The 22,273-nt window shown below is 44.3% G+C and overlaps 1 protein-coding gene across 1 annotated transcript in view; it reads right to left on the bottom strand.

Moving 5' to 3' along the window:
• The window catches only part of LOC106613915 (solute carrier family 53 member 1), a 95,821-nt gene that overhangs the window by 62,215 nt on the left and 11,333 nt on the right, over positions 1-22,273 (bottom strand). The gene's annotated exons all lie outside the window — the stretch shown is intronic.

Raw genomic sequence — 22,273 nt, 5'->3', positions numbered from 1 at the left:
GAATTGTCTAGAATGTCATTGCATGGTGTAGCGTTAGGATTTCCCTTCACTGAAACTAAAGGGCCTAGCCCAAACCATGAAAAACAGCCACAGACCATTATTCCTCCTACACCAAACTTTACAGTTGGAACTATATATTCTGGCATGTAGCATTCTCCTAGCATCTGCCAAAACCAGATTTTTCCGTCAGACTGCCAGATGGTGAAGCATGATTCATCACTCCAGAGAATGCGTTTCCACTGCTCCAAAGTCCAATGGCGGCGAGCTTTACACCACTCCAGCTGACACTTGGCATTGCGCATGGTGATCTTAGGCTTGTTTGCGGCTGCTCGGCCATGGAAACCCATTTCATGAAGCTCCCGACAAACAGTTATTGTGCTGACGCTGTTTCCAGAGGCAGTTTGGAACTTGGTAGTGAGTGTTGCAACCGAGGACAGCTGATTTCTATGCGCTACGCACTTCAGCACTCGCCGGTCCCATTCTGTGAGCTTGTGTGGCCTACCACTTCGCTGCTGAAATGTTGTTGCTCCTAGACGTTTCCACTTCACAATAACAACACTTACAGTTGACCAGGGCAGCTCTAGCGGGGCAGAAATTTGACGAACTGACTTGTTGGAAAGGTGGCATACTATGACGGTACCACGTTGAAAATCACTGAGCTCTTCAGTAAGGCCATTCCACTGCCAATGTTTGGCTATGGAGAATGCATGGCTGTGTGCTCAATTTTATACACCTGTCAGCAAAGTGTGTGGCTGAAATAGCCGAATCCACTAATTTGAAGTTGTCCACATACTTTTGTATATAAAGTGTACATACAGTGTTTACGGATACATGGTACAATATCCCAATATTCTGCTTCAGTCTAAAGGGACTTTAAAAGTTTGGTGAAGTGTGTCAAAAGCATTCTGTGATATTATGGTTCAATGTTCTGGCACATGTTCCAATTATTACATTTCCAATCCCCCGGTCAGGCACACTCTGTGAACAACAAACACAGGAAGGCAGGCAGCAGACACCTGGCAACACATAGCAACTCAGCACAGACTGTAGAGATAGAGGACAAGGCTGCAGTAATGGGGCTCACATCCCCCCCCCCCCCCCCCCCCCACACACACACACACACGCACACACACACACACAACACTCATGCACGCACAGAAATACACACACACACGGGCTGCCTACACACTCAGTGACAGACACAAGTTTAGTCAAGGCAATCTGTTAGCATAACCGCCAGTGACAGGCCTTGTGATGTTCTCTTCAGTGTGTGTTTGATCGTTCAGGTAGAGGGGAATCAAAGCCCTCAGGGAGACCTCATCCTCTCATTCTCCTCTAACTGTTGCAGTGAAGTCACACAACAACATGTGCATTAAAGCACAGAACACTAGAGCTTGTTTGTTTGTGACTCAGAACCATTAACAGCCAGTGGAAAATGCTCATAAAGCTGCAGAGGGGACAGTTAAAGGAAAACTCCACTCAAAAATGATATTTTGGTATTTGCTTCATTAGTCCATTGTTGATAGTCCCAAAATGTTTTGCATGTCAGCAATCATGTTTTCAAGATGTATAACTTTCAAAACACAGAAATATAGCCAGTATGATGCATTTTGCATCATCTGATGCAAAATGCATCATACCGGCTATATATCTGAATTGTGACAGTAACACATCTTGAAAACTTGATCGCTGACATGCAAAACATTTTCTGACTACATCAACAATCGACTAATGAAACAAATACCAAAAGATAGTTTTTAGGTGGAATTGTCCTTTAAGTTGTCAGGATCAGAGCAGTAGCTGAAGCATAGAGACGCTGCAGGGCTAAACTTGTAGCTGTAAGTCTTTATGAGGAAATATGAGGACACCATGCAACAGTGGGCTCATTAACGCTCAGATAAGTGTTGTGTCAATAGTCAAAGTTGGACCCATTAATCTTGAGGGAAGTCTTGGCTACTGTTAGGATGGGAGATGTGGTGTAAGCACATTTAGTGAGACTGGAGGATGCTGCTGGGTCCATTAACCTAATGTGACCGTGCCATTAACAGAGTGCACCGGGGTTAAGACTGGGGTTAAGACTGGCCTTCCAGAGGCTGAGGTTATCACATGTTTTATGGTCATGTTCTCAGAGATCTCTTCATTGCCATTACAGTACTGTACAATACTATTACAGCTCTTCTGTGTTTGAGACTGTGCTCTGGGAGAGTTAATAATCATATTGTTAGGTTGAGACATATTATTATTGTCACCTATGGTGCATTTTCACATTTTGCAGGGCTTTTCAGTAGAAGTCTTGCCAAATAATGAATTGAGATGGGAACTTGTTCAGGAGTGCCTCAGTTAGCAGCAGGTTACAGTCAGTCAGTCAGCCAGTCAGTCAGTCAGTCAGTCAGTCAGCTAGTCAAGTCAGTCAGCTCGTCAGTCAGTCAGCTCGTCAGTCAGTCAGTCAGTCAGCTAGTCAGTCAGTCAGCTAGTCAGTCAGTCAGTCAGCTAGTCAGTCAGTCAGCTAGTCGGTCAGTCAGCTAGTCAGTCAGTCAGCTAGTCGGTCAGTCAGCTAGTCGGTCATTCAGTCAGCTCGTCAGTCAGTCAGTCAGCTAGTCAGTCAGTCAGCTAGTCAGTCAGTCAGCTAGTCGGTCAGTCAGCTAGTCGGTCATTCAGTCAGCTCGTCAGTCAGTCAGCTAGTCAGTCAGTCAGCTAGTCAGTCAGTCAGTCAGTCAGCTAGTCAGTCAGTCAGATAGTCAGTCAGTCAGTCAGTCAGCTAGTCAGTCAGTCAGCTAGTCAGTCAGTCAGCTAGTCAGTCAGTCAGTCAGTCAGCTAGTCAGTCAGTCAGCTAGTCAGTCAGTCAGTCAGTCAGCTAGTCAGTCAGTCAGTCAGCTAGTCAGTCAGTCAGCTAGTCAGTCAGTCAGTCAGTCAGCTAGTCAGTCAGTCAGCTAGTCAGTCAGTCAGCTAGTCAGTCAGTCAGTCAGTCAGCTAGTCAGTCAGTCAGCTACTCAGTCAGTCAGTCAGTCAGCTAGTCAGTCAGTCAGTCAGCTAGTCCTCTCAGAATGCCAGATAGGTCTCCTTTCAGACCTGCCTGGCATTCTAACTGCTGCAGCCTGCAGCCTTTCGATAAGAACCACGCCTCTCTTTGATGACAATAATGAGGTGAATTGCGAACACACACGCACACCCTGCACTCCGTGTGAAACAGGCTGACAGTAGGAAGCTGTCCCATAACAGGCATGAAACACCAAATATCTCCACTGACAGCAACAGCTAACTTTTGGATGGTCATGGTAACTATTAGTGAATTCTTATTGCAGTAAGACTTCAGCTATCAAGGTAGATAACCGCCTACACACATCATCCCCCTCAGGTCAGACTCTAAGAAACAGGTTCTTATCACAACTCTATATATGTCTCTCACTGATGACGAAACTAGTCTACTATAGATGTACCTTCTCCACATGGCGTGCTAAATATCAAGGCAACAATTATCAACGTGAAGAGGAGCACACCTCTCAAGACAAAAGGCTAACATCGCCACAAGGATCAGACAAAATGTTAATGTGAACATAGTCAAATTTACATCAGGCAAGGGATGGACCAGGAATGGAATATTCATGTTGCAGTCCATGGCTCCCATGCCTGCTCCTTGTCACTGTGTGTGTGTGTGTGTGTGTGTGTGTGTGTGTGTGTGTGTGTGTGTGTGTGTGTGTGTGTGTGTGTGTGTGTGTGTGTGTGTGTGTGTGTGTGTGTGTGTGTGTGTGTGTGTGTGTGTGTGTGTGTGTGTGTGTGTGTGTGTGTGTGTGTGTGTGTGTGTGTAAGTCACTCTATAGCGTGTCTGAATGTCTTCATTCAACTATCATTCCTCTAGTACTATTCTAGCTGTCTAACTGGCTCCAGTCCACACCTGCTATAATAATTTATTTTTTGTACACTCTGTACTTCACATGGAACTCAAAGCAGTTTTTGTTTTAGTTTGGACTCAACTGACTCAGCTGTATAAAAATAAAGGAATTTGCACACTTATGTGCTCCCAACAATTTAATGTGTAAACCTAACCAATAATAATCAAATAAAAATTGTTGGGAGCATGTATAGATGGTGCAACTTCCTTTCTTTCTTTTTCTACAGTTTACTCTTCGTTAGTCAGCAACTCTCTAAAAAATGTTGGGTGTACGTCAGCTCATGCTTTTTACTAGTTTGGACTAGTAAAAAGTGCCAACAGGTCTCAGGATGGAATAATAAAAATGTAAAAATTGCAGAAAAAAAGCCCGAACTACATGTACAGAGAGAAATATCAAAATACACTACATGACCAAAAGTATGTGGACACCTGGTCGTCGAACATCTCATTCCAAACTCATGGTCATTAATATGGAGTTGATCCCCCCTTTCCTGCTATAACAGCTTCCACTCTTCTGAGAAGGCTTTCCACTAGATGTTGGAACATTGCTGTGGAGACTTGCTCCCATTCTGCCACAAGTGTGAGGACAGACGCTTGGAGACGAGAAGCAAGTACAGGGAGTGAACATTTAATTAATAAACAGAAACAAGACAGGACAGCGTCTGGACATGAAAAACACAACAATAATACTGACACAGGGAACAAACTGAGGAGCAGACAGATATTGAGGGGCAATCAACAAAGTAATGGAGTCCAGGTGAATCAAATATTGTGCAGATGTGCGTAATGATGATAACAGGTGTGCGTAATGATGGGCTGCCTGTCGCCCTCGACCAGGCGTGACAACAAGAGCATTAGTGAGGTCGGGCACTGATGTTGAGAGATTAGGCCTGACTCGCAGTCAGCATTCCAATTCATCCCAAAGGTGTTTGATGGGGTTGAGGTCAGGGCTCTGTGCAGGCCAGTCAAGTTCTTCCACACTGATCTCCACAAACCATTTCTGTATGGACCTCACTTTGTGCAATGGGGCATTGTCATGCTGAAACAGGAAAGGGCCTTCCCCAAACTGTTGCCACAAAGTTGGAAGCACAGAATTGTCTAGAATGTCATTGCATGGTGTAGCGTTAGGATTTCCCTTCACTGAAACTAAAGGGCCTAGCCCAAACCATGAAAAACAGCCACAGACCATTATTCCTCCTACACCAAACTTTACAGTTGGAACTATATATTCTGGCATGTAGCATTCTCCTAGCATCTGCCAAAACCAGATTTTTCCGTCAGACTGCCAGATGGTGAAGCATGATTCATCACTCCAGAGAATGCGTTTCCACTGCTCCAAAGTCCAATGGCGGCGAGCTTTACACCACTCCAGCTGACACTTGGCATTGCGCATGGTGATCTTAGGCTTGTTTGCGGCTGCTCGGCCATGGAAACCCATTTCATGAAGCTCCCGACAAACAGTTATTGTGCTGACGCTGTTTCCAGAGGCAGTTTGGAACTTGGTAGTGAGTGTTGCAACCGAGGACAGCTGATTTCTATGCGCTACGCACTTCAGCACTCGCCGGTCCCATTCTGTGAGCTTGTGTGGCCTACCACTTCGCTGCTGAAATGTTGTTGCTCCTAGACGTTTCCACTTCACAATAACAACACTTACAGTTGACCAGGGCAGCTCTAGCGGGGCAGAAATTTGACGAACTGACTTGTTGGAAAGGTGGCATACTATGACGGTACCACGTTGAAAATCACTGAGCTCTTCAGTAAGGCCATTCCACTGCCAATGTTTGGCTATGGAGAATGCATGGCTGTGTGCTCAATTTTATACACCTGTCAGCAAAGTGTGTGGCTGAAATAGCCGAATCCACTAATTTGAAGTTGTCCACATACTTTTGTATATAAAGTGTACATACAGTGTTTACGGATACATGGTACAATATCCCAATATTCTGCTTCAGTCTAAAGGGACTTTAAAAGTTTGGTGAAGTGTGTCAAAAGCATTCTGTGATATTATGGTTCAATGTTCTGGCACATGTTCCAATTATTACATTTCCAATCCCCCGGTCAGGCACACTCTGTGAACAACAAACACAGGAAGGCAGGCAGCAGACACCTGGCAACACATAGCAACTCAGCACAGACTGTAGAGATAGAGGACAAGGCTGCAGTAATGGGGCTCACATCCCCCCCCCCCCCCCCCCCCCACACACACACACACACGCACACACACACACACACACAACACTCATGCACGCACAGAAATACACACACACACGGGCTGCCTACACACTCAGTGACAGACACAAGTTTAGTCAAGGCAATCTGTTAGCATAACCGCCAGTGACAGGCCTTGTGATGTTCTCTTCAGTGTGTGTTTGATCGTTCAGGTAGAGGGGAATCAAAGCCCTCAGGGAGACCTCATCCTCTCATTCTCCTCTAACTGTTGCAGTGAAGTCACACAACAACATGTGCATTAAAGCACAGAACACTAGAGCTTGTTTGTTTGTGACTCAGAACCATTAACAGCCAGTGGAAAATGCTCATAAAGCTGCAGAGGGGACAGTTAAAGGAAAACTCCACTCAAAAATGATATTTTGGTATTTGCTTCATTAGTCCATTGTTGATAGTCCCAAAATGTTTTGCATGTCAGCAATCATGTTTTCAAGATGTATAACTTTCAAAACACAGAAATATAGCCAGTATGATGCATTTTGCATCATCTGATGCAAAATGCATCATACCGGCTATATATCTGAATTGTGACAGTAACACATCTTGAAAACTTGATCGCTGACATGCAAAACATTTTCTGACTACATCAACAATCGACTAATGAAACAAATACCAAAAGATAGTTTTTAGGTGGAATTGTCCTTTAAGTTGTCAGGATCAGAGCAGTAGCTGAAGCATAGAGACGCTGCAGGGCTAAACTTGTAGCTGTAAGTCTTTATGAGGAAATATGAGGACACCATGCAACAGTGGGCTCATTAACGCTCAGATAAGTGTTGTGTCAATAGTCAAAGTTGGACCCATTAATCTTGAGGGAAGTCTTGGCTACTGTTAGGATGGGAGATGTGGTGTAAGCACATTTAGTGAGACTGGAGGATGCTGCTGGGTCCATTAACCTAATGTGACCGTGCCATTAACAGAGTGCACCGGGGTTAAGACTGGGGTTAAGACTGGCCTTCCAGAGGCTGAGGTTATCACATGTTTTATGGTCATGTTCTCAGAGATCTCTTCATTGCCATTACAGTACTGTACAATACTATTACAGCTCTTCTGTGTTTGAGACTGTGCTCTGGGAGAGTTAATAATCATATTGTTAGGTTGAGACATATTATTATTGTCACCTATGGTGCATTTTCACATTTTGCAGGGCTTTTCAGTAGAAGTCTTGCCAAATAATGAATTGAGATGGGAACTTGTTCAGGAGTGCCTCAGTTAGCAGCAGGTTACAGTCAGTCAGTCAGCCAGTCAGTCAGTCAGTCAGTCAGTCAGCTAGTCAAGTCAGTCAGCTCGTCAGTCAGTCAGCTCGTCAGTCAGTCAGTCAGTCAGCTAGTCAGTCAGTCAGCTAGTCAGTCAGTCAGTCAGCTAGTCAGTCAGTCAGCTAGTCGGTCAGTCAGCTAGTCAGTCAGTCAGCTAGTCGGTCAGTCAGCTAGTCGGTCATTCAGTCAGCTCGTCAGTCAGTCAGTCAGCTAGTCAGTCAGTCAGCTAGTCAGTCAGTCAGCTAGTCGGTCAGTCAGCTAGTCGGTCATTCAGTCAGCTCGTCAGTCAGTCAGCTAGTCAGTCAGTCAGCTAGTCAGTCAGTCAGTCAGTCAGCTAGTCAGTCAGTCAGATAGTCAGTCAGTCAGTCAGTCAGCTAGTCAGTCAGTCAGCTAGTCAGTCAGTCAGCTAGTCAGTCAGTCAGTCAGTCAGCTAGTCAGTCAGTCAGCTAGTCAGTCAGTCAGTCAGTCAGCTAGTCAGTCAGTCAGTCAGCTAGTCAGTCAGTCAGCTAGTCAGTCAGTCAGTCAGTCAGCTAGTCAGTCAGTCAGCTAGTCAGTCAGTCAGCTAGTCAGTCAGTCAGTCAGTCAGCTAGTCAGTCAGTCAGCTACTCAGTCAGTCAGTCAGTCAGCTAGTCAGTCAGTCAGTCAGCTAGTCCTCTCAGAATGCCAGATAGGTCTCCTTTCAGACCTGCCTGGCATTCTAACTGCTGCAGCCTGCAGCCTTTCGATAAGAACCACGCCTCTCTTTGATGACAATAATGAGGTGAATTGCGAACACACACGCACACCCTGCACTCCGTGTGAAACAGGCTGACAGTAGGAAGCTGTCCCATAACAGGCATGAAACACCAAATATCTCCACTGACAGCAACAGCTAACTTTTGGATGGTCATGGTAACTATTAGTGAATTCTTATTGCAGTAAGACTTCAGCTATCAAGGTAGATAACCGCCTACACACATCATCCCCCTCAGGTCAGACTCTAAGAAACAGGTTCTTATCACAACTCTATATATGTCTCTCACTGATGACGAAACTAGTCTACTATAGATGTACCTTCTCCACATGGCGTGCTAAATATCAAGGCAACAATTATCAACGTGAAGAGGAGCACACCTCTCAAGACAAAAGGCTAACATCGCCACAAGGATCAGACAAAATGTTAATGTGAACATAGTCAAATTTACATCAGGCAAGGGATGGACCAGGAATGGAATATTCATGTTGCAGTCCATGGCTCCCATGCCTGCTCCTTGTCACTGTGTGTGTGTGTGTGTGTGTGTGTGTGTGTGTGTGTGTGTGTGTGTGTGTGTGTGTGTGTGTGTGTGTGTGTGTGTGTGTGTGTGGTGTGTGTGTGTGTGTGTGTGTGTGTGTGTGTGTGTGTGTGTGTGTGTGTGTGTGTGTGTGTGTGTGTGTGTGTGATGGGATGAGCTAGGCTGGATCGGAGCCATGGTTTAGCGCCTTCATTCTCAAAATGTTGGGGATGTAACAATATTACAGCCTCTGACAATTCTCAATGAAATGACTCGCTGTAACCAAGCAAAACAGAGCGGCCAATTTAACAGACGTTTTCATTGATTAGCATTGGGGATATTGCGTATACAAGTCTGTACTGTGTTGTGGTGTCAACAAATTGCATATCTGCTTTCACTGGACATCTTCAGAGGTTTTTGAAAACTATCAGAAATAAACAGCACACCACGGAGGCATCAATTATCACTTAGCAACAGCTATAGAGGAGAAAGTGGAGCTTTCGGAACGTTCAGACAGAAACCGCATTGGCCCAAATCTCTATATATGACTCTGGATCGGATATGCAGCGTCTGTCTAGGCTTACACACTACACACAAACTCCTCCAAGGTTGTTACACACTGCTCTAGCACTCACCCTAATCCAGACAGAGCACTAACAATACTAAAACCTTGGCTATGAATTACTTACTGCCATTTAGCAAATGTCTAAAACTGACATGAAGGACATACGGTAATGTTAACTGTGACTGACTTGGTGGGATTTCTTACTGCTAGGCTCCCTGGTGAGAGCTGATTCTGAGAGTTGCACTGGAAAGTGCAGATGAACTTATTTAAAATCTTATTTTAGCTGCTCGCTCTAATCTCTGAGAGCTGTTGGTTCTCTATCTGGCCTGGTTAAACCGTGTCTGGACTATATACAGGAAATCAACTAACCAGGGAGTCATGAAAAAATAACAACTCTGGAAATAATGGACCGTTGGAGAAAGTTGATCTACGCTATTATGTAATGTTATTAGATTCCTCTGTGTGATAACAGGCTGTTTTGATTTTGGTATCACTTTCCAATGCAATGCTACACCTGATACCTGTTCAGAAGGGTACCTATAAATGGCTAATAAAGACGTTTTAACCATAGTAATGAACTGCTTCACAGGGTATGCATCATAGCAGGACACAGCGGGAGGGGAATGTGGAATCCAATACTTGAAATTATTAAATTAGCTGCTATTTCCTTATTCAATTAAATCAGGAGGTATTGCCCATGCCTCTTATAGTGACTCATGTTTCATCATAATCTGATCAATGTGAAGAATAAAGCATTATGGTTCACACAATACAAAGTACCTGAGATCCCAACAAGATATCACAAATAACCGGAACATTTTCTATTTTAGGGAACTGTATAAATCCGAGGGGGAGGTTTCACTGTCAGGTCTACACCTGTTGTATTCGGCATATGTGACAAATACAATTTGATTTGATTTCAAATGCAACCACCCCAAATTGCAGGTGATTTCATCCGACAGGCAAAGCATTTACTTAGGACGGTAATGTTCATGAGGCACTTGATCGATCTGGCTTCCCAGAAACATTTGAATCAAATCCATAGCCATGGGTGAGCATTTAGGCTAACACTGGGAAGGCTCCTGGATAGGGGGGAGAGAGGAAGGCTGGTTTGGGAGCCGGAGGGGGTGTGTGTGTGGCACACTGTCAGTGGAGCGGCATGGGACAGGGGCCTGCTGTGTTCAAAGAGCTCGGCAAGGGCAGAGGGGCTTTGTCTCTAAGGAAAGAGAGCAGTACTGCTCTATAATGTCATTAATCTAAGCTCATTCCAAATAGACCGTAGAAAGGTTTAAACATATGCTGTAAACAGACTGGAGATTGAGAGAGAGAGAGCGAGAGAGAGAGAGAGAGAGAGAGAGAGAGAGAGAGAGAGAGAGAGAGAAGGTGTGAAGTGTGTGGGACAAAAACAAAGGAGAGATTATCCAGGTTGTCAGGGGGGTCAGCTAAAAATGGGTCAGTGTGGCTGACGCTGTTAATTGAAGCCTGATATGATCCTGTCCTTTAGAAAGCTCAAGCTCATTAGCTCGCTAATGCACTAGTAATGCACTGTACGAGTCCTCCCTGTCAGGTAGAACTGCAGCCAGAATGGAAACAAAGGCTAGCGTTGATCTAAGGGGATGTTATGCAAAGCAGACGCAAGCTGCTGCAGTAGCTAAATAACAGATCTGGAAATCAGTTAGGCTAGGCCTATGTCAATGGACGATTTTTGTAAACACAATATCTTTAACCTGTTGGGACATCACAAGTGTAGCACAAGGTCTTTCATTTTTCTAGGCCATGAAAATCTGATCTATTTTCATGGCCTAGAAATGTTGTCAGCTATCAACAGCCAAAGAAGACAGTGTTTTTGGCCCCTTGAATGTGAAAAAAATGTCCAAATGATTTTGCTCACCAACTGAGTGCCATGGTTACCTTTGGCTGTGAGGTTTAGCTCTGTTCGCCCCTCTTGGTTTTTAAGAAGAAACACTTATACAAACAGTCACGTATATTTGCATAACTAGAGACACATCTCAAGTCTGTAACATGCCAATGAGGAAATGAAAATGAGCTCTTATTGCAGACTGCACTTTCATGCCAAGGGAACAATAGGTTTGTTATGCTCAATTTAACTGCATACTAATTGGGTATATGGAGCCTAATTATGAGATGTCGACTGTCAGGACAACATGCATTTTGCCTGGGGAGAGAAAAATCCTAATCATAGACAAATGGTAATTTCTTGAACCACAATAGAAGAGTTTAAGGTAACAATAGGGCAGGGTAGTTGTCAGTGGAGGACATTTCCTGAAGTAACCACTCAGCATATTAACACACTTGGGAGATGGTGGGCTGGTTTGTTTTGGTGGTGGTGGTGAAACAACGAGGGCGGATAGGGTGAGTCTACTCAATCAGAGTAAGTACATTAGGTCCCTTCTCCACCGGTGGCTTGGTGCTTTTCTCCATCTGTGCTTCCTGGCGCCACCCAGTCCCAGTTCCAGTCCGTCCCCAGGGCAGAGAGAGAGACAGAGGCTACACGGTACCACATGTGGTGTGAAAACTCTGACGCAGGATTAGACTCACTGTACAACGGTAATTGGTTATTATTAACACTCATCACGAATATATTATCCACAAGCTGCGGATGACATGAAATATGCATATTTCCCGAGGCCACCATATGATAGCGATGGGTAAAATGAAGTGTTACGAATTAGAAACGCTCTTCTTGACATAGAACTACTAGCTCAACGACAGAAATTTGGGCCGATTTTCCAACAGCTGCACAACAGAGGCGCTAGAAACTGTAACAGTGTGTATAGCGGGCCTGCCAGAGTGCGTATGTTTCAGTGTTTGAGTGTGTGTGTGTGTGTGTGTGTGTGTGTGTGTGTGTGTGTGTGTGTGTGAGAGAGTGTGTATGTGGCAGTCCAGTGTTTTGAAGCCTAACGGAAGTCTCTACGGCTAAGCAAGCTGGTCAAAGATTAATGAAAGAAATGCCGGTCCATCGCTCGAGTCTCCACAAAGAGAATATTATGAATATGTTAGGAAAAAGAGGATATAATAAAGGAAAACTTTGTTGGTCATTTGAAGCCATATTTAAAGTAATTTCAGTTCTCCTGCTACACCAGATAAGTATCCAAAATGTGTTTCTTTGAAAATGACATATTAATTACAGCCTATTTCAGGATTACTTCTCTATCCACATTTGTCACACCAGTATTTATTTACTGCCAATGAACATATTCATCTCTATGTGGAATATTGTTGTATCACAAATGTTTTGCTATCTACATAAATTATGATTTGTAGATTCAAGCACTGTAAACCATAAACACATATGATCCAATCCTCTAAATACAATTTATGGCTTTCTGTAACTGGGATAAATTACGAGATTTGTGAAGAGAGGCCATATTTCCAATCTAACACAGTGTTAATAATTCAATATTTAATATAAAATAAAACAAGTTGTCTGGACACAATATCATTGAATAATTGATTCACTACTCTAATAATAAAAATCACATTATTGCCTCAATGTCTTGACCCCCTGCACTCAAATAAGATAGACATGGTCATATACAGTATCTATTCTCTGTGATATTTTGTAATTGATGTAAAAACACTTCATTGTTCATCCTTGTAATGAGAGCATTTAACAGAGGAGAGAAGAGGCCATCCCCAAGACTCTAGCTCACTGCTTTACTATCTTCCAATCACTGTCAATGTCACCAGTCTCTCCTCCTCTGCTACTTTAGCCCACGGGCACAACTGAGCATGGGGAGCTCCAGCTCAATGCAGGAACGGCCAATTTCTCTCTCCGTCTCTCCCTCTCTCTCTCTCTCTCTCTCTCTCCATCTCACTCATACTGACCCCATGGGAAGGGACTCAATTTAAACCAACATGCCACTTGGATACATTCTGCAAAAAATATCCTATTTCCTACTGCCCACTCAAAATAGATCCATCTTTAACTGCCGAGTAAAATAGCGCAACTGTATGGGCCTAAAATGTATCTGTCAATAGCAGTGGCACAAGCTTTACCATACCTAGTCAGAGCATTTCAGAGCTATTTTCTGTCTTCCTGTCATCACCTGCTCCCCTCTGGTGAGAATTACAATATAGATTAAAGAGTCAGTGGGAGAGACAGTGGGATCTAGAGGGAGGGAGGGGCCAACACAGACCTCCAGCAACAGCCACCAGACAGCAGGTTACCCAGGAGGATACCGGCAGCCAAACAGCTAACAGTCTCCAGCCATCTCTGCAGAGGGACAATGGACAGATTGGAGCACTGAAGGACACTGTCTCTCCTACACACTGCTAGCACGTGTGCGCATACACAAACACAAACACACACTGGGACACAATGCTTCGTATTGTGTGTTTAGAAGTCAATAGTGGAAAAAACATGATTAAGAATTGACATTTGAGAAATCGCTATGTGTGAGTTGAATATCGTTACACAATTAATCTAATTGTACTTCTAGATTAGGAACAGTTTCTCATTTCCCCAGCTCAGCAGCTTTGGAAGATAAATTGTTTACCTGAAAGATTAGAAGAGCATGTAATGAATGCATTTGATTTGCATCAACACAAATAAAAAGACTTGAACATATGGTACTGCCGCCACCACCCATGGTTCAGCCCCGCCCACTAGGGCCAACGCCTGGGTGTTTGTACACCCTATATGTGTGAGAGAGGCAATAAACACACAGACTACAGACAAGGGCATAGTATGTCTCTATTTTTCTCAGACTGTAGTTGCTTTTTGCTCTCCACACTCATGCCATACTGTGCTGTCAGTGAATGTAGGCATCACAAACCAACCTGTTTTAATAGTTATATATAATCTCAATCATTTAGTTCTATACTCTTAATGGACATGGACTGAAAACTACTCAATAATTCAATAGATTATTTTTTCAGAATACTTTTTGAAAAAAGAGGAATGCAATACACAAAGCTAAAACAAATCAATATGCCACAACCCATGCAAGATTGATCATGTCCATGAATGCAAGAAAAAGGTTAAGTTTGACATAACATGACTGATGGCAGCCATACAAGCTTCTGATTAGGCCTGTGCCCTGATTAAAGCTGCTACGGTAACCTGGCTGTCACGGTGAACAGAACCAAGTTGACAGAGCAGAGACAATGTCTGAAAGCATTTTAATCCTGCATAAACTCTCTGACTCCTGAGACCTGAGCAAATAACAACACCCTCAACTCCTTCTCATCTCAGTCAGTCTGTTGGCTATCAGACCATCCATATGATACCCAGATTAGTGCCAACACACAGCCCGCTGGCACATGTTGGTCTTCATAAGGACGTCCCCCTCCATGCTTCCTTTTTGTGAGCGAGATAAACCACTGATTACAGCCCTCGTCATACTGCTCAAATACCTTAAAATAATAAGTACCAGTTCTCCGGAAAGACCTTGACTCCTGCGAGCTCCAATAACCTCCTGTTCACCCCTCCCCCACCCCACCCCCCCTCTCGCCATTCAGGCGAGATCTAATTCACAGATGAATAATAGATGGAAAGACTTTCATCTATCAAGGTTTTTTTCTCTTCTCTCGCATTGTGCACTATAGCTGCAGAGATAATGCGGAGGGGAGCATGCATTGGAGATGAGCAGTGGGACCCTCTAGTCTGTCTGCTGCTTTAAGTCCCTCTCTCTCTCTCTCTCTCTCTGGCCATCCTTCCATCTGATAAAGAAGGAGGAGAGGGAGCGAGGGAGCAGCATCTCCCCACTCTTCATCCAATTAGTCCCCTGCTTTTTCATGTTCATTACCCTGCTTCGATTAATCTATGACCTTGAGTTCCCTCTCAGCTCTTTATCGACCCTCCCTTCTCCCTCTCTGGAGCATCAGCCAGAATGTTTACTATCCTAGTATACTACCCTCAACTCCTTGATATCTTTAACAATCTCCACTAGATAAATGCCCCTGGGCTTCTTCCTCCTCTCCTCCTACTGTAAAAGCTGGAACATGCAAGGCTTTGTCTACCGATGCACAGCCAGAAGACTGAGATACAGGTGGTAGCAGGCAGTTAGCGCTGCTGAGGAGGAATAAACCCACAAACACTGAGCAATTAGCATTTTGATCCAAATCGGAGCAGCAGCTTGTAAGACAGCCCATCAATAATGCAGGCTGGTGGGAGACCCTGGCTGCTAGGCTACTGGCCCACTGAATGTACAGGGCTGTGTCCTTGGGCTACTGGGGAGTACTCCTGCTCTAGAGCCACACAGGGGCCTCTCCTATAGCTGGGCCCACTGTAATAACAGCTGCTGTACCTAGGCACACGTGAGTGGAATAACAATCACAAAAACAATACCACCACCAGGCTTCAAATAGCCAGCCATGTCCGTCAGCAACCAACAGCAACAGACAAAATGGAGGCCGCCCATCACAGACAGCGGAGAGTTGCGAGTGGAAAGCATCATGAAAGGTGGAGGTATCTGGGAGTGTGATTGATGTTAGCGCTTTCATCAAGTGGATTACGTACTTATCTCACATTAATATTCCTCCTCATATGAAATTCATTGGCACTAAAAGGGGAATGGCAGCACTGAGGTTTTTACTACCATGTTTATTTTCTTTAATTCATTCAATGAAGGTGGCTTTGAAGTGCAATATTAATGTGTCCAGTTGAGGTGTGAGAACAAAAGGCTGCAATATTGAGGATGATAGTGAGTGAGTGAGTGAGTGAGTGAGTGAGTGAGTGAGTGAGTGAGTGAGTGAGTGAGTGAGTGAGTGAGTGAGTGAGTGAGTGAGTGAGTGAGTGAGTGAGTGAGTGAGTGAATGAGTGAGTGAGTGAGTGAGTGAGTGAGTGAGTGTAGTGCTGTTCCGTGGTCTTTGATCAGAGAAAGGCAGGCAGGCAGGCTAATTGCTAGTGCCTGCTCTCTCAGCAGGCAACAAGCTTGTCCCCCTCTCCTCTCTGATAACAGCACTGCTTACTGCTCCACTCTGTGGACCTCCACCAACGCAGACAGGGGAGTCTGTCTGGGGCTGCAACCATGATATACTCACACGTCACTATCTCACCAATTTTACAACCAGTGAAAATCAAGAAAACGTCTAAAATTGTCTCCCTCCACAATGGCTTCCGACATAATAATCTGATTGGCGGGCGCTTTGGTCTTTGTTGACTGTTGCCTGAAGTGTGCTGGAGCCTAGCTGCTGGTTTTGCACCTGAGGACTGAAGTTGAGTCACAATTGCTGTTCTGGTATTGTTGGAGATACACAGGAAAAACCTCCATCGCCATGGCGTGAAGAGAGGAGGGGTGAAGATGGCTGGCTGAGGCAATATCTAGCAGTAGAGTGTAAACTTATACTGGATAACGTATTGTATTCCATACAAAAAACATATGCTAGCTGTGTAATCAAGGTATGAACTGTTTCATATTTCATTGCAATAACAGTGTAATCAGGCTGCACTGAGAGCGATTTTGCCTGCTGGGTCAGAAACAGTGGTGAGAGGGCCTCCCGAGTGGCGCAGCGGTCTATGGCACTGCATCACAGTGCTAGCTGTGCCACTAGAGATCCTGGTTCGAGTCCAGGCTCTGTCGCAGCCGGCTGCGACTGGGAGTCCCATGGGGTGGCGCACAACTGGCCCAGCGTCGTCCGGGTTAGGGGAGGGTTTGGCCGGCAGGGATGCTCTTGTCCCATCGCGCACTAGCGACTCCTGTGGCGGGCCGGGCGCAATACACGCTGACTGGGTTGCCAGGTGTATGATGTTTCCTCTGACATATTGGTTAGGCTGGGTTAAGCGGGCGTTGTGTCAAGATGCAGTGTGGCTTGGCTGGGTTGTGTTTCGGAGGACGCACGGCTCTCAACATTCACCTCTCCTGAGTCCGTACGGGAGTTGCAGCGATGGGACAAGACTGTAACTACCAATTGGATACCATGAAATTGGGGAGAAAAATGTGTAATTTAAAAAAAATAATTAAGAAACAGTGTTGAGAGCAAGGAAAGAGGGAGAAGGCTGCTCCTAAACCCAACTGAGCCACTGCAGCTGCTCCATACACTAATACCACAGAACAACACTGACACAGAGGTATTATGCATCAACAGGGAAGGTAAGGTACTCAGGGGAACACACAAAGACTCCCCTCATTCATTCAATCTGCAGTTTCATTATGCAATAAAAACACAAGGCTTTCAGTCCTCCAAGCTATGTATTATAGAGCAGCCTTGAGAGACTATAAAACATTTTACTGCCAGTTTGTGATACCCAAGACCTTGGCTAACTAACCCAATGTATGTGTTGTCCGTGGGAAATCATATTTCTGGTGTCTTCCTGTGAGCAGTCAATAGCACAACACTTCCCCCACATTCCCCCTCCACCTCGGTCAAGCTGCTGGGAGATGGGAGAGCCCTTCCCATGTGAATCATCCTGGATCACCCCTGAAGCAACACTGCCTATGACTATGCCACAATGGCATGTAACATTACTGAGAAATAGTTCCGGGGGCACACTAATTCCTCCCATCGCTGTGTTTATCTGCAGTTATTGTTCTCAAATCTCATAATCGGCAGGCTAATTGAATTGGACATTATCTAATTCAATCTCACTGGAGGGAGATAGAGGAGCAGAGGAGCCTGAACTCAAGCCAGCTGCTCCTCAGTGCGGCCTCCTGGTCTAAGCTGCAGTGTAAATGCTGTTTTAATTAAAACTAGGAAGCAAGAACAAAGGATCTCACAAGAGGTTAAACGCTATACGAGACACTACAGCCACTCTGGTGCTGCATGTAACTAGAACAAGCTCTCTTAATTACTGAACATTCATCACAGTGGGCGGCAGGTAGCCTAGTGGTTAGAGCGTTGAATCCCCAAACTGACGAGGTAAAGATCTGTTGTTCTGCCCCTGAACAAGGCAGTTAACCCACTGTTCCTAGGCCGTCATTGAAAATAAGAATTTGTTCTTAACTAGTTAAATAAAGGTTAAATAAAAAATAAACAGTCAGGTAGGGAGCGCTAAACAAGGTATTTGTCAACATCAAAATATGACTTTCCTCATCAGTCTGGTATAAAAATCAATGCCAATGCAACAGGTTGTATTGTGTGGGCAATCTAGTACTGAGTCAGAGCTGAGGGATTGTGTCTCTGGGAAAGTTTAAGATATTCATCTCCATCTAAAATGGCTCTCACATTCAAACGCTCTCAGCCTGACCACAGGAAAGCCTAAGGTGTTGAAAAAAATGGACACACACACACACACACACACACTGTGCCCTGCCCCTGCCCATCAATGTCTTGGGGCACTTGTTGACAGACTCTTTGTGGAGCTGAACTTCATATCCCTTTAGGCTTCCATGTCTTATTCAGAGTGCTGATCATACACATAGGAGAAACCTTCTTCAGTCATTAAGGTAGGCTATGTATAAAACATAGCAAGAATCTCAAATCCTGCGGGACTACAGCTGGCCATATCCTTGTTTGCTGGAGTAACATGCACTTCTGAAGTATTTGACAGAAGCCTGCAGTAAGAGAAATCCCTGACAGAGGCTTTGAAGTGTTGTACGTCTCCATGTTGAATCTCTACTACAACTAGGCTATATCAGGTAGCGGGTCAGCTAGAGGGGGTGGTAATAACCCAGTAAACTGTCTCCTGGAGGCACTAGTACTCTCTCAGAATACCAAATCTCACTCAGACACGGAAGGCCTCGCTGCCGAGAGAGAAAAAACCATCTCAGAAATCAGACTCATGTAATTATTCTTTCGTTGAGGGGTTATTTAATAAAATCATTACTTTTTTTTAACTCAATCAGATTTGAAACAGGGTTTGTGTGAGGAGGCTATGCTAAGCTTGTATTTCATGGGAAGCCTGTTAATCTTGTTCCACATATGAAAAGTAAACAGTGATGCTGGTGCTACAGTGCAGAGTCTCAATAACCTTCACTGTGTGCTCCTGTACAGTTATTTGGTCCCCCATGTATTCCTCCTCCTATCCATCTGTTTTTCCATCCATTTACCCTTCACTGGAATTTAAAGGAGGGGTAGGATTGTCCCAGAGATGGAGGAGTGAGTGAGTGACCTGTGTATGGCAGAGGACAGACAGGACGTGATTCATCAGCCATGTTGGGGATAACGCCAACCTGACACCCTCGGGAGAATGGTGTTTAAAGGAAAGACAGCTCACATACGTTAATGCCAAACTAGACACACAGACAACTCTTTCATTTAGGCTTCACATGCCATCGTTGGCTGAAATATGATGGTGAAAGTTTGGCAATGTGATTAATGGTACTGTCAACGGCGGCTCACTAGGCTGTTTTCCTCTCATCGTGAAGCAACTACAGACCTCTGTACTAGAGACTATAAACAGTCTGACAGTGAGGTATTTGTCAGCTCATTCCATGCTTCATGAGTGGTGAGTCAGTCTTCTTTTGGAGTCATGTAGCAAATACCCACCACCCCTTCAATTTCTCAACCTCCAACTCTGGACACAGTGAGGGTGGGTTCCAGCCAGCTGACCATTGAGGACACTCAGTTCTGCTTCTGTTTCCTGTGCTTGTTCCAGCCCTGTTCAGGTCTTTATTCTGCTGAATCAATCTCCAACCCTATCAGCCGCACCTGCCAACTTCCTCTCTTTCCCATTCCCCCGGAACGGTGGTTTTGGAAACAACAAGGTCAGTGGACACTTTAGACACACCACTCTCACACACGTCCAACACATACAGAGCCACTGACTGGAAATAACGTCTCCCTCACACCTCGGCAGAAAAGCCCGGCCTGTCGGCCCAGTCTCCTGGAAGTCGACCTTGAGAGAGATGCAGCTCCCCGGTGAACTAGAACTAGTCACCGTTCACAGATCAGTGGCAGACCGTTCAACCATGACGTCTGGAGAGAGTTCTCATGCCCTCTTCCACACAGAGCATCTGATATACTGTACCAGTCAAAAGTTTGGACACATCTACTCATTCAAGGGTTTTTCTTTATTTTTACTATTTTCTACATTGTAGAATAATAGTTATGACATCAAAACTATGAAATAACACATATGGAATCATGTTGTAAACAGAAAAGTATATATAATATTTTAGATTCTTCAAAGTAGCCACCCTTTGCCTTGATGACAGTTTTGCACACTCTTGGCATTCTCTCAACCAGCTTTACCTGGAATGCTTTTCCAACGGTCTTGAAGGAGTTCCCACATATGCTGAGCACTGGGCCCTTTTCCTTCACACTGAGGTCCAACTCATCCCAAACCATCTCAATTGGGTTGAGGTCGGGTGATTGTTGAGGCCAGGTCATCTGATGCAGCACTTCATCACTGTCCTTCTTGGTCAAATAGCCCTTACACAGCCTGGAGGTGTGTTGGGTCATTGTCCTGTTGAAAAACAAATGATAGTCCCACTGAGCACAAACCAGATGGGATGGCGTATCGCTGCAGAATGCTGTGGTAGCCATGCTGGTTAAATGTGCCTTGAATTCTAAATAAATCACCAACAGAGCAAAGCACCCCCACACCATCACATCTCCTCCTCCATGCTTCACGGTTTGAACCACACAAGTGGAGATCATCCGTTCACATACTCTGCATCTCACAAAGACACGACGGTTGGAACCAAAAATCTCTAATTTGGACTCATCTAACCAAAGGACAGATTTCCACCGATCTAATGTCCATTGCTTGTGTTTCTTGGACCAAGCAAGTCTCTTCTTCTTATTGGTGTCCTTTAAAAGTGGTTTCTTTGCAGCAATTCGACCATGAAGGCCTGTTTCACACAGTCTCCTCTGAACAGGTGATGTTGAGATGTGTCTGAGAAGCATTTATTTGGGCTGCAATTTCTGAGGCAGGTAACTCTAATGAACTTATCCTCTGCAGGAGAAGTAACTCTGGGTCTTCCTTTCCTGTGGCGGTCTTCATGAGAGCCAGTTTCATCATAGCTCTTGATGGTTTTTGCAACTGCACTTGAAGAAACATTCAAAATTCTTGACATTTTCCATATTAATTGACCTTCAGGTCTTAAAGTAATGATGGACTATCATTTCTCTTTGCTTATTTAAGCTGTTCTTTCCATAATATGGACTTGGTATTTTACCAAATAGGGCTATCTTCTGTATACTACCCCTACCTTGTCACAACACAACTGATTGGCTCAAATGTGTTAAGGAAAGAAATTCCACAAATTAACTTAACAAGGCACAGCTGTTAGTTGAAATGCATTCCAGGTGACTACCTCATGAAGCTGGTTGAGAGAATGCCAAGAGTGCAAAGCTGTCATCAAGGCCAAGGGTGGTTGCTTTGAAGAATCTCAAATATAAAATATATTTTGATTTGTTTAACACTTTTTTGGTTACTACGTGATTCCATAGGTTCTTTCAGTTTTAATGTCTTCACTATTATTCTACAATGTAGAAAATAGTAAACATAAAGAAAAACCCTGGAATACTGGAATAAAGAAAAACCCTGGAATGAGAAGATGTGTCCAAACTTTTGACTGGTACTGTAAGTAGGCTATGCATTGTGGATATGTGAGATTATGTCATGTAAACAAATACCAGCACGGCAACTCAGGCATTAATCAAAATACTGGCATTGGATGTTGAGTATGTATCATGCAACCATTGTGAAATGCAGAGATGTATTTTGAGGGTTTTTATGCAGGGCCGGACTACCACATTTGGGGTCACGGTGCATCGACCTCCAGTGGTGAAAAAATGTGAAATGTTATAATGCTAATCTACACATGAGGCTATGAGAAAATATTTCAGTTTTAAAGCCATTTTTCTGCAATTCTACACTTTTTGCCATGGTAAAAGAGAAGCATTTGCTATTTTGTAGCACATCTCATGCTATGGTCCAAAATATGCCATTTAAAGGCTCATTTCCTTCTATTCTACACATTTTGCTATGAGGATGAGAGAATTTTTCAGTTTTACATTTACATTTACATTTAAGTCATTTAGCAGACGCTCTTATCCAGAGCGACTTACAAATTGGTGCATTCACCTTATAATATCCAGTGGAACAACCACTTTACAATAGTGCATCTAAATCTTTTAAGGGGGGGGTTAGAAGGATTACTTTATCCTATCCCAGGTATTCCTTGAAGAGGTGGGGTTTCAGGTGTCTCCGGAAGGTGGTGATTGACTCCGCTGTCCT

The sequence above is a fragment of the Salmo salar genome, chromosome 10 (assembly GCF_965601325.2).
Source record: "Salmo salar chromosome 10, fSalSal1, whole genome shotgun sequence".
In the NCBI taxonomy this organism is placed as follows: domain Eukaryota; kingdom Metazoa; phylum Chordata; class Actinopteri; order Salmoniformes; family Salmonidae; genus Salmo; species Salmo salar.
This window is presented reverse-complemented; position numbering and strand designations above follow the sequence as displayed.